The following is a 10,383-nucleotide window of genomic DNA, read 5'->3' as shown; positions in this document are numbered from 1 at the left end:
CAAGCGGCGCTGGTTTTACTAGGAGTGTGCGCTTGAGCAATGCATATTGCATATCATGGACAGCTGCTGCTGCTCTCCATTCAGCGGCACCTAATGGATGGAATAACTCATAGGCAACAATCGGAAACTTAACTTTGCCAAACTCGGTGACCAGGCATGCGACAGTGGTTTAAAGCCTCTACAGTACAACTATGCGAAACTGCCAGGATTAAGCTATCAAAGCTTTCTCTGTCCGAGGATAAAGATTCCTTCAATTAATTAACTCTACCGCATGTTATCTGCTCCAATGCGCTGGTTTATAGGCTAACTATTTCATATTTGACCGTTGAGCTATCCTGAAAGCCACTGCAGCAACAACCTTAGCCCACTGCAAAGCCAAGTAGCTTACGCTGTTGTAACTTTCGAAATAATTTATTAACATTGAAATTTGAATATAGCTTATAGGACAACCTAATCTTCCAACGTCTTTATATACACTGTACAGTGTATATGGTAGGCCTACACGAAAAGTTAGCCTGTATCTTGTGTACTTTTCTACCACGCGCAAATTAGGCTAGCCTACCTACCTGTTCGTTGGAAATTGTTGCTCTACACTTGGTTCAATGCAAGCTGTCGCTAAATTTCTTTTGTGATTGCTGAATGTTGAGAACACTAATGTAGTATACTGTAAGTGGAAGCAATTCATAATTTAATAAGCCTTAGTCTACCTAAGTGTTAATGACGATTTATGAAATTCACTTGGGATTGTACACAATGTACAGTTGGCCTACCAGCATTTTCCTATGACGCCCACAAAAATTTTGCTAAGTTTTATGTTAACCAAAGGCAAATGCTATAAGCTGTCTTCATTCTGCGCTACTAAACTAACTTACAAGTGAGACAAAGTAAATAAGCACCTTCTGGTCTAAAACCAGTCACTCATCACGCGCAGTCTTTCAGAAAACAATTACTTTTTCCAGTAAAAACATTTACGAAAGTTATTGGTTGTTTTTTCCCACCCACGAAATACTCTTCATAGATATCTTACTTTGACGTCAACTGATCTAAATCGAGCGCATATCAAACTTTCAAAGGACTAGACAAAATTATTAGCTTTGTGTAGTCTATTTTAGTAAATAACTGCTGTTACCAAAGCCTAACAGCAAATGATGTTTTCAAGAAACTAAACACTTCCTGTGTGTGCGAAGAATCGTGCTGTGGCGTGGTTTTCCATTTTAGCATTGTTACCGTCAGCAAAACGCAACACCCGTAGGACAAGTCAACAAAAAGCTTCACAACATTCAACTTGTTTGGTGCTAATTTAATGTAAATTTTCAAGATTATTAATTAGTGATGTTCGAAACGGACTAATGGTCGAAACATACTTTACAAAGAAAGTTACAGTAGCATATACCGAAACAAAACCAAAACAAAAGATTACGTTAAATATATAACGAAATATTTATACCTAAAGTGAAAATGAAACATTTGTTAGCATTTCTTTGTGCAATAAATATTATCAGCAATACGATAGGCTACGTATTTAGCTCTATTTTAACTTAGTTAAGTTAATTTCATACAAGTTCAACTTCTAGGTTTAAACGTAAGATATTGAGAAACTTAATGCCACCGTGAGGCGTGAGATCGTAGTTCAGTGAGTTATCTGCTCATTTGATTTTTAGGTAGAAAAAGGAGCGGAAAAATAGGCCACAGGAATTGCGTGATTTTTTTTTAGGGCCAGAGAGAGTTGAGTAGTGTGGTACAGCCTTTTGATGTTTTGTGATTGACGTTTTGAAAATTGTTAAGATTCTCATTTGTTTTTGGGTTTTGTCATACTCTGCTTTACTCTGTGACGTCACACACAAAGTGTTTACCAACCTAAATTTATAGTGAAAATCTTCACTACAAAATTAAAATCAGATTGGTTTGAAAAGAGATTGAGTTTGCACTGTGACGTCAGTCTGTCAAGTTGATTGTTGACAGCAGTAGCATAGCGTCTAAGGGCAAGAGGGAGGAGGGAAGCAGGTGTCCCCCAATCATTTTGAAGTTATGGTATTTTGTTGATGGTTTGGAAATGTTCTGAATTATGAAGTATCAGAGGTATGGAGGTCACCAATCACCTAAACTGCCCAATTCATGCACTTGAAACTTTTCTGTATTGAAAATTCGAATGCAAGACCAGGAATAGCAGATACATTTCAAGAATACGTGATTAATGAAGCTTGTGCTTATTAAAATATTTTTACCTGCTGAGTATTTACAAACGCATTTATGATATCATTATAGCTTTTCGGTCATACTAGAGTCTTGATCGTTTTTCATCTAACTACTTAAATTCGATGCGTTTCTGCATTGCTAAAATGTTTACTTTCTGTGGAAAAGGGCCAAACGCATCCATTGAAGGGGATATCTGAAATTTTGTATAGTTTTATTGGCACGATGGCTTTCTTATATGCAGGGCCATTGAGAGGATAAATTGGGGCCAGTTCCAATAAGATCTTCGAGCCTAAAATGAAGACACTTCTTAGAAAAATTTATAGCCTACTATGTCCAAAACACACCTTGTGGTTTCTTCAAGCTTCCGAGCCCCTTGAAAAGGTTAAGGGCCACTAATATCATCTCGGGTGTAAAAGTACTCCCTGGACTTCCCTGTCAACGGTACTGCTCACATGTTATTATCTATTCTTATTTATCCCTCATTAGCACCAATTACTAATTTTAGTTATTTTGTCTATATCGAGGTTGAGAAAGACATAAATTTTTGTTATGAGAACAGCAATTAGGGTTACCTATATAGTAAAGAGATTTTCTGTGACGGAATTAAAGTAAAAAAATGTCAAACACGTATCAGAATTTTTAAATTTTGTGTCCACTGTAAACAGTTGGGCTGTATGAAGCAAAACATAAGACTAACAAACAGGCGCGAATCTAAGAGTTTTTTTCGGGGGGGGCCAGAAAATTTGAAAATCAATTAAAAAGAAAGAAAAAGCTAAACAGATATGAACAATGATACTACGAGTACTACGACATATACGATATGCTATAAAATAGACATCAAAACAACCATTTTCATCAATTGTGATGCCGAGGGACTAATATCAGCTGTTTAGAAGCATATCAAACCATTTGATGCGGAAACATACAATTTCTACAATTTTTCACAAAATTTCGGGGGGGGCCCGGGCCCCCTGGGCCCCCCCCATAAATCCGCGCCTGCTAACAAACACCGTGTGCGATAAGTCATTTGTGGACAGTGAAAATTGCGTTCTCACTTCTCAGCCCATACATTTGCTCACTAAGCCAAAAAAAAAGTTTACAAATATCTTAAACAAAAATCGTTACTTCGCTTTGATTCACTGAACAATCTTGCAGTTCTGATAATAAGCATAATTACAAGCCTACATTTTTAACCTTTCAGAAGCCCAAATTTGTTTCTGCCGCGGAGTAGAAGGTACATTAGTTAGGTTACCATGGTTCTGTTCGTACCTTATCAATTTATTTTCAGTCTCCCTTAACTGTTGAAAATTTCTGTGTAGTCTGCGTCACTGATTTTAAAAATGTTTTTTTTCAAGGTTTAATGAAGGCATAGGCTACATAGGCTTATTGGCGAGTGGAATGCTCAGTAGGCTACTCTATCTAAGTGACTATATATTGAAGAAAACCAGGGATTTATAAAGAGGAATTGTAGCCTAGTTTAATTATACTATAATTCATCTTTCAATCATCGCTTGCCGAGTTTACAAAAATCAAGACATCCAGGCGAAATTTCGCAATTGTTTTCATTTTTGTCTGTCATGAGTCTTTTTCGTGTTATTTTATTATTATTGCAAAGTTGCATATAGGCTAGCTTAGTAGGCTAAATTAGAAAAAGGAAAGTGGCTGGGTTTATTGTAAATGCGTTTGTTGGATAATTGGAATTTGGAATGTTACAAACCAAAAATTCCCTGTGGCTAAATTTTCATGTCTAGTTTAAATATTTGTGCTTCTGGAGTGCCCACCCCCCAAAAAAAATGAGTCACGCTACGCCACTGGTTGTGAGTGTAATTGATCGCATTACGTCTTTAAGCAACGACTGCTTTCTTTTCGTGGCCATCGTGAATATTCCACACCACTGTAACCAAGCTGTAACTCAAAAGCTCCGTCCTGTTAGCCCAGTGGTAAAAGCGTCCGACTCAAGCGGCGATGGTTCGGTTCTTGATGTGTGCGCTTGAACAACGCATTTCAGGACTGCTGTCGATTCAGCGGCAATTAGTGGTTGGAATAGCTCACAAACAACAACACTTTAACAATTATGGAAAGTTCACTTTGTCAATCTCGGTAGTCGGTAACCGCCCTGCGTCAGTGATTCAAAGCCTCTACAAGTAAACCAAACTGCCAAGAATAAACTGCCAGTAGGCTATGCGAAATTGCCAAGCTTTGTCAGTCGGTGGATAAAAAGTGAAACCAATTCAAAAAAGATTTTTAAAACATTTCACACTAAGCACCGCTAAGTATGATTCTTCGTAATCAAAGAACGTCTTCATGAAGATTGTCCTGGGTGGGTTAAAGTTTTCTATGAGCATTGAGCAAGCTACGAGAAATGTTTTTTGAAATATATATAGGCTACGTTGATAAAATTAAATTTAAGATCTGTCGGGAAACGTAGGCTAATTAAGTAGTCTGCGTTGTCGATCTTGTCCAGCAAACGCTTTTTCTAAACTTTCCGCCATTAGCCTACTACGCCTCTTTTATGTAGCCCATGTTGCACTATAGCCTACATATAGTAGAGTAGGCTAATGTAACTTATCCTTTCCCACATCTTACAAAAAAATTTACCTGAGCTTAGTGAGCTATCGCCAGGTTACACTTCAAATATAGCTCTCCATTTGGTGGCACTCAATGGACAGAGATGGGCAAGATCACCAGTATTGGTGATCTTGAAGATCAAGATCACCAAGAATAGGTGATCTTGAAGATCAAGATCACCAAACTATGTGATCTTGAAGATCAAGATCGTGATCTTGAAGATCAAGATCACTTTCAAGATCACTTTTTGTGTACCGGTACTTGAAAAAAATCAAGTTTTTGATCAATGATGTTGCATAAAATAATTACTATAAGCCACCTGGGTAAAGGTATATAGTTAGTATTGCTAACTTTTACTTTTAACTACTCGAACGCTAGCCTAAGAATTGTAATCAGTTAGTGACTGTTGCTATTAGGCCTATTAATTGTTGACGTAGTTTGCGTAAAATCGCAACGTCACACCCAAGGCCGAGGTTAATTACAGTAGTACTGAAAAAGTCACAAAATTTGCAATTAGTTTTATACTTTTTGTTTATAATAAATAAACGAAAATAAATTTTGAACTGCACCATTTTTACCAAATTTTTGTCTGGTCCGTGTGGGAGTTTTTATTCGTGTTACTAAGTAGTTTTAACTTTCACTGTATTATGTCAATGTTTATTGCACCATTTACCCATCTGGCAACCTTGATACTGTTGTCTGCTTTCAAAAACGTTCAGAGGTTTGCGGTCAGACAAACCACTTCATACTCAGACCCTAAACAAGTCTTGGTCTGGTTGATTTGCTGCAATAAACCACTTTACATGACCAAAGTCGGCTAGAGTCCAGATTTTTTAACACCGCCAATCTAGACTTTTGAAACATCTAAAATTGAGTCAAAGAAAGCAAACATTTCTTTAAAATTCATACATGAAAATTGTGAACAAAGTTAAATCATTTTTATTATAAGTCAACATAAAGTACCATACACGGAAGTTGACTTCTTTATTATGACCAACACATAAAACTTCTTTCAATTTGAAATGGCAACACTGACCAGTGACCAGATTAGATGAACTTTAAATCGTCTTTTGTTGGACACATATCATATTAACAGTGGCTTATTGTTAGTAGTTGCCACTAACTACTTTGTACAGTACAAGTTCTAAAAAAATGTCTCTTTCTAGTAAGTAAACTTCAATTTTAAAGTGATCTTGATCTTATTGTTCTTCAAGATCAAGATCACACAAAAAAAAGTGATCTTAGATCAAGATCACCAAAAAAAAAAAGTGATCTTCAAGATCAAGATCACGCCCATCTCTGTCAATGGAGTATGCCGAAATGATTAACACACAACAGCAATTCAACAACAAGCGGACACTTTACTTTGTCAATCTCGATAACCGCGCATATGTGTCAGTGGTACAAAGCCTCTTTTAAGAATATAGAGCTGCTTGGATTAAGCTTCCAAAAAGGCTTTCCCATGCCTTGGAAACATTCAATCTATCAAAATTATGAATGAAGCACACCTAAACATTATAGCCTACTAGGCTACTTGTGTTCTTGTTTCAGTTTATACGCCTGTAACAATCAATTTAATGGTTCCCAGCCGGGGGCGGAGTGCCGTTTCTGGGGTGCCACAAACTATTTTTCCTATTTTCTATTTTCCGAAACAAAAATCAATAAAATAAATAAATTTATTGATTTGTAGCCTACAAGAAACCAAGATCAAACGTCACACTGACTGCGAAATAAATAAAGTATAGTTTATTTTATTTCCAAAATGCCGTTTCAGAGTGGCATACAATCAAGTAAAATTGCTGTTTTGCTACTATTAGGCCTAGATAATCAATTAATGGTTTATTTGTCAGAAACAGGAGGTCAAAATATGCAAGTTGTATAGCCTATATACTGCAAAAGTGGCACAAGTTTCCATACTGACAGGGAGACAACGAAACGACCATACGGTTTACCAGTCAATTGCCAGGGTTGGAAGTCGTTAGTCAAAAAGCAATGACTATTTCGCTATTCGATAGTGCCCAAAAAAGTTAGGAACAGTAGATTACCGGGACCCGCAACTCCGTTGTTCCGCCAACATTAGAAGGGTAAATTGCCAATTTGACATTTTTTTCACGCTTTGCTGCTGGCTTGCTTTCAACTAAAAATTTTAAATTACTTCAAAACCAACTTCACTCTTTTTATATAACCCATAAAAAATACATTATTTTGTAAATAAAAAAAAAAAATTACCCTTCTAATGTTGCGGATGAACGAAAAGCGGATGTAGGCCTAGTTACGCATCCCGGTAATCTACTGTCCCTAAAAAAAGTAATGACTTTCCGCTATCGATACTTAAAAAAAGCAATGAATAGCAATTATTAAAAATGGACTGGCCAAAAAACAAGCCCAAAAACAAGCAATCTGCAAACAAAAAAAAAATACGAAAACTCGAAAAAAACAAAACTGTGTTGCCGCAAAATTTTCCTTAATCCTTTAAAATTCGAAAACCGGAAGAGGACTAGGTCGAATAGTAATCCAAAAACTAAATCTCGTAAGTTCGTTTTGACGACGAAGTAAGTGAACAACAAAAATGATTCAGAAGTTCTCCTAAATATCGATTAGTGAAAAACGAATAATGATTTCGTTGCTTACATAAAAAAGCAGTGAATAACGCGCATTCGATATTTATTTTTAAAAGGAATGGGTATAAGCATTCGATATTCAGAAAGCAACGAATAACGCTATCGAATAGTGACAACTAGTCGTTACTTCCAACCCTGTCAATTGCAACCCTACAACTAGAGCAACAATGATAATTTTGTCACTTCAGACACAAAAAATATGTAACAGAAAAATACAATGTCCCTGCGCTTTAAAATACACAATGAAAGGAAAAGAAACATTTATTTTAGATAGGCTAATGTTTACATAAAATTACAAAAAATAAGCAGAGATTAGATTTGTATAGGCCTAACACACAATTTAGCCTATAGCCTAACTCTCCATAGCTTTGTAAAATTAGGGCTTTCACCTCTTTTTTAAAACAATGAAATTATAAGTTTTTCAAGTTGCGTGGAACCTCTGACCAGATTATTGGTTCCAGTAGCCTACCTGCATGGACTATTTCCAGATTCTGTGTTTGATCTATTTATGAAATAGTTCCAGCTAGTCTGATATCTTGTGCTATGCTGATGAATGGATGAAGCATTAATTTTGTACATAAATCACAATGCATGGAATGGAGGGAAACTGATTCGTATAAACTTACGATACATAACCTATGTTTTATTTTATTTTTTTTATTTATTTTAATGTTGTAGCCTATAGGCTATGTGCTTTAGTTTCAAGATGTTTATTTTGAAAAATAAAGGGTTAGTGTGAGCATAATATGATTTTTTAGTAATTATTCTGACCAGTAGCGCACCCAGAAAAAAAAATTAGGGGGAGGGCTAATTCAGAAATGTCGGACTAGTGATTTGCGACAAAATTGACAGTGACAATAGGCCAATGCCCATCCCTTTGAATAATAATTAATTAATTAAAGGCACTCACGGCCCACAACCCACCGGTTGCCGATAAATCAAAATTCGTTCTCTCAATCAGATTAGAAGTTGGCCTAGTGAACCCCATGCTACTAGCACCATCAGCATCCTCATCCCTACGTCCACTCTCGCAATCTTCTATAGATATCGTCTTTTTCGTCATGTATGACAAAATAGAATTAGCTTTCTGTTTGCCAACGGAAATAAGTGCGAAAACAACTACTAGCACGAAAGCAGTTTGAAACAAAGCACTAATTTGTAAACAGTAAATTTGATGGACGTTTTTCCTACTTACAAAACATTCAAAATTAGTTTGTATTTTCAACTAAAGTCCCAGACGCCTTCGTCTCTCTGATCAAATGTGATATACAGTTTTACATGTCCGTGTGATTCGGCATTGACGTGTGGTAGGCCTACGTACATCGGTATGTCCACCAGACATTTGACCACGAGAGTACGGGAGCATCTGAACTTTAGGAAGTTAAAGAAAAGTGTCATCAAAGACCAAATCATGGAGTCTTCTTTTTGCACAGATCGAAAATTCTCTGCTGACTCATTTAAAATTTTACGCAAAAGCAAATCCCAATTTGACACCGAAATTCAGAAAGTAGTGTTAATCAAGCGCTACAACCCAAATTTAAACAAACAATTAATTATTTGCTGGAGGCGCGTGCATTCTCCTCAACATTTACTTGATGCACCACGTTCCCTGTGGTGCAAATATTTTTGTAGTTATTTATGTAGTTGCCTTTTCTTAATGTTATTTTTCCTTCAAGAAGTTAAAATTTATTGCATTTTTATAAATATTTTTAGGTTCCTGATGAGGGCTTAAGTTAAGCCGAAAACGTTCGGCTGTTAAAACTATTTGTAAATATGTAAAATATATTGTTATAATGCTCAGCCTTGTTGTATTGTTGTGTCTTATTTATATTATCTAATTCTAACCTGTAAGCAAAAGGTATAAATGGGGAACATACAAAAAAATTTTTGGTGGCGTGTTTGGGGGGCTTGAGCCCCCTTAGCCCCATGCTGGGTGCGCTACAGATTCTGACAACTTTTTTTCGCAATTTTATCAAAGAATCCACGACACTGTCACTGGCCTTTCCCCAACTTGATGTACAATAAGTTACTGTATAAGTGTGAACAAATGAAAACATAATAAGCAACTTTCAGAGTGTCATTGTAAGTTACAGATGTTGGTAATTATAGCGCAATCGGGATGGTAGCGGAAAACCATAAGCGGTCATCTAGTCAGACACCACTCTATTGCAGACAAAAAACTGACCTTAGCCTTTTGTAGGCTATAGGCCAAAGTCTTAAAGTAAGAAACTCAAAGGGTAGTTTGTAGACAGAAGCTCGTTTGAAAACAATTTATCGTATGTTGGCTATGTAACTAACTTTAAACAAACCTTGCTGTGTAGGCTTTTTTTGGAAAGAAATGAACTTGTAGGTTATAATCAAACGAGCACAATTTGACCAATAGGCAAAATATTACGGGACGTGCAACTCCGTTGTTCCGTCAACATTAGAAGGGTAAATTGCCAATTTGACACTTTTTTACGCTTTGCTGCTGGCTTGCTTTCAACTAAAAACCTTCAATTACTTTAAAACCAACTTCACTCTTCTTATACAACCCGTAAAAAGTACAATATTTTGTAAATCAGAAGAAATCGTAACCCTTTTAGTGTTGCGGATAAGCCAAAAGCGGATGTAGTTGCGCATCCCGACTAGGGACTCCCGACGTTTTTAATTCGACGAGTTTATCAATACAACATGAAGAACAATTATATATGTTTTAAATTAAAATTAGCTGGTTTACTTAATATTGCGTGAATACGCAGTTTTTTGTTGCTCTTTCATTCTTCATTGTTGAAGAGAAGGTGTAAGAAAGTAATACGTCATGTTTGAGTGAACATCTTAATATGGCAATAGCCACTGCAATTAACAAAACTAAACTTTTTTGCTATTATTTTCATGTGATGTCTCACAAACGCCTGCCTTGTAAAACTCTTTAGAACAACTCATATTTTTCAATCCATTGATACCACTTAACTATCAAATTCATTTTAATAAAGCATATTCGTAATCATGTAATAAC

This window comes from Aplidium turbinatum, chromosome 10 (assembly GCF_918807975.1).
Source record: "Aplidium turbinatum chromosome 10, kaAplTurb1.1, whole genome shotgun sequence".
Taxonomy (NCBI): domain Eukaryota; kingdom Metazoa; phylum Chordata; class Ascidiacea; order Aplousobranchia; family Polyclinidae; genus Aplidium; species Aplidium turbinatum.
This window is presented reverse-complemented; position numbering follows the sequence as displayed.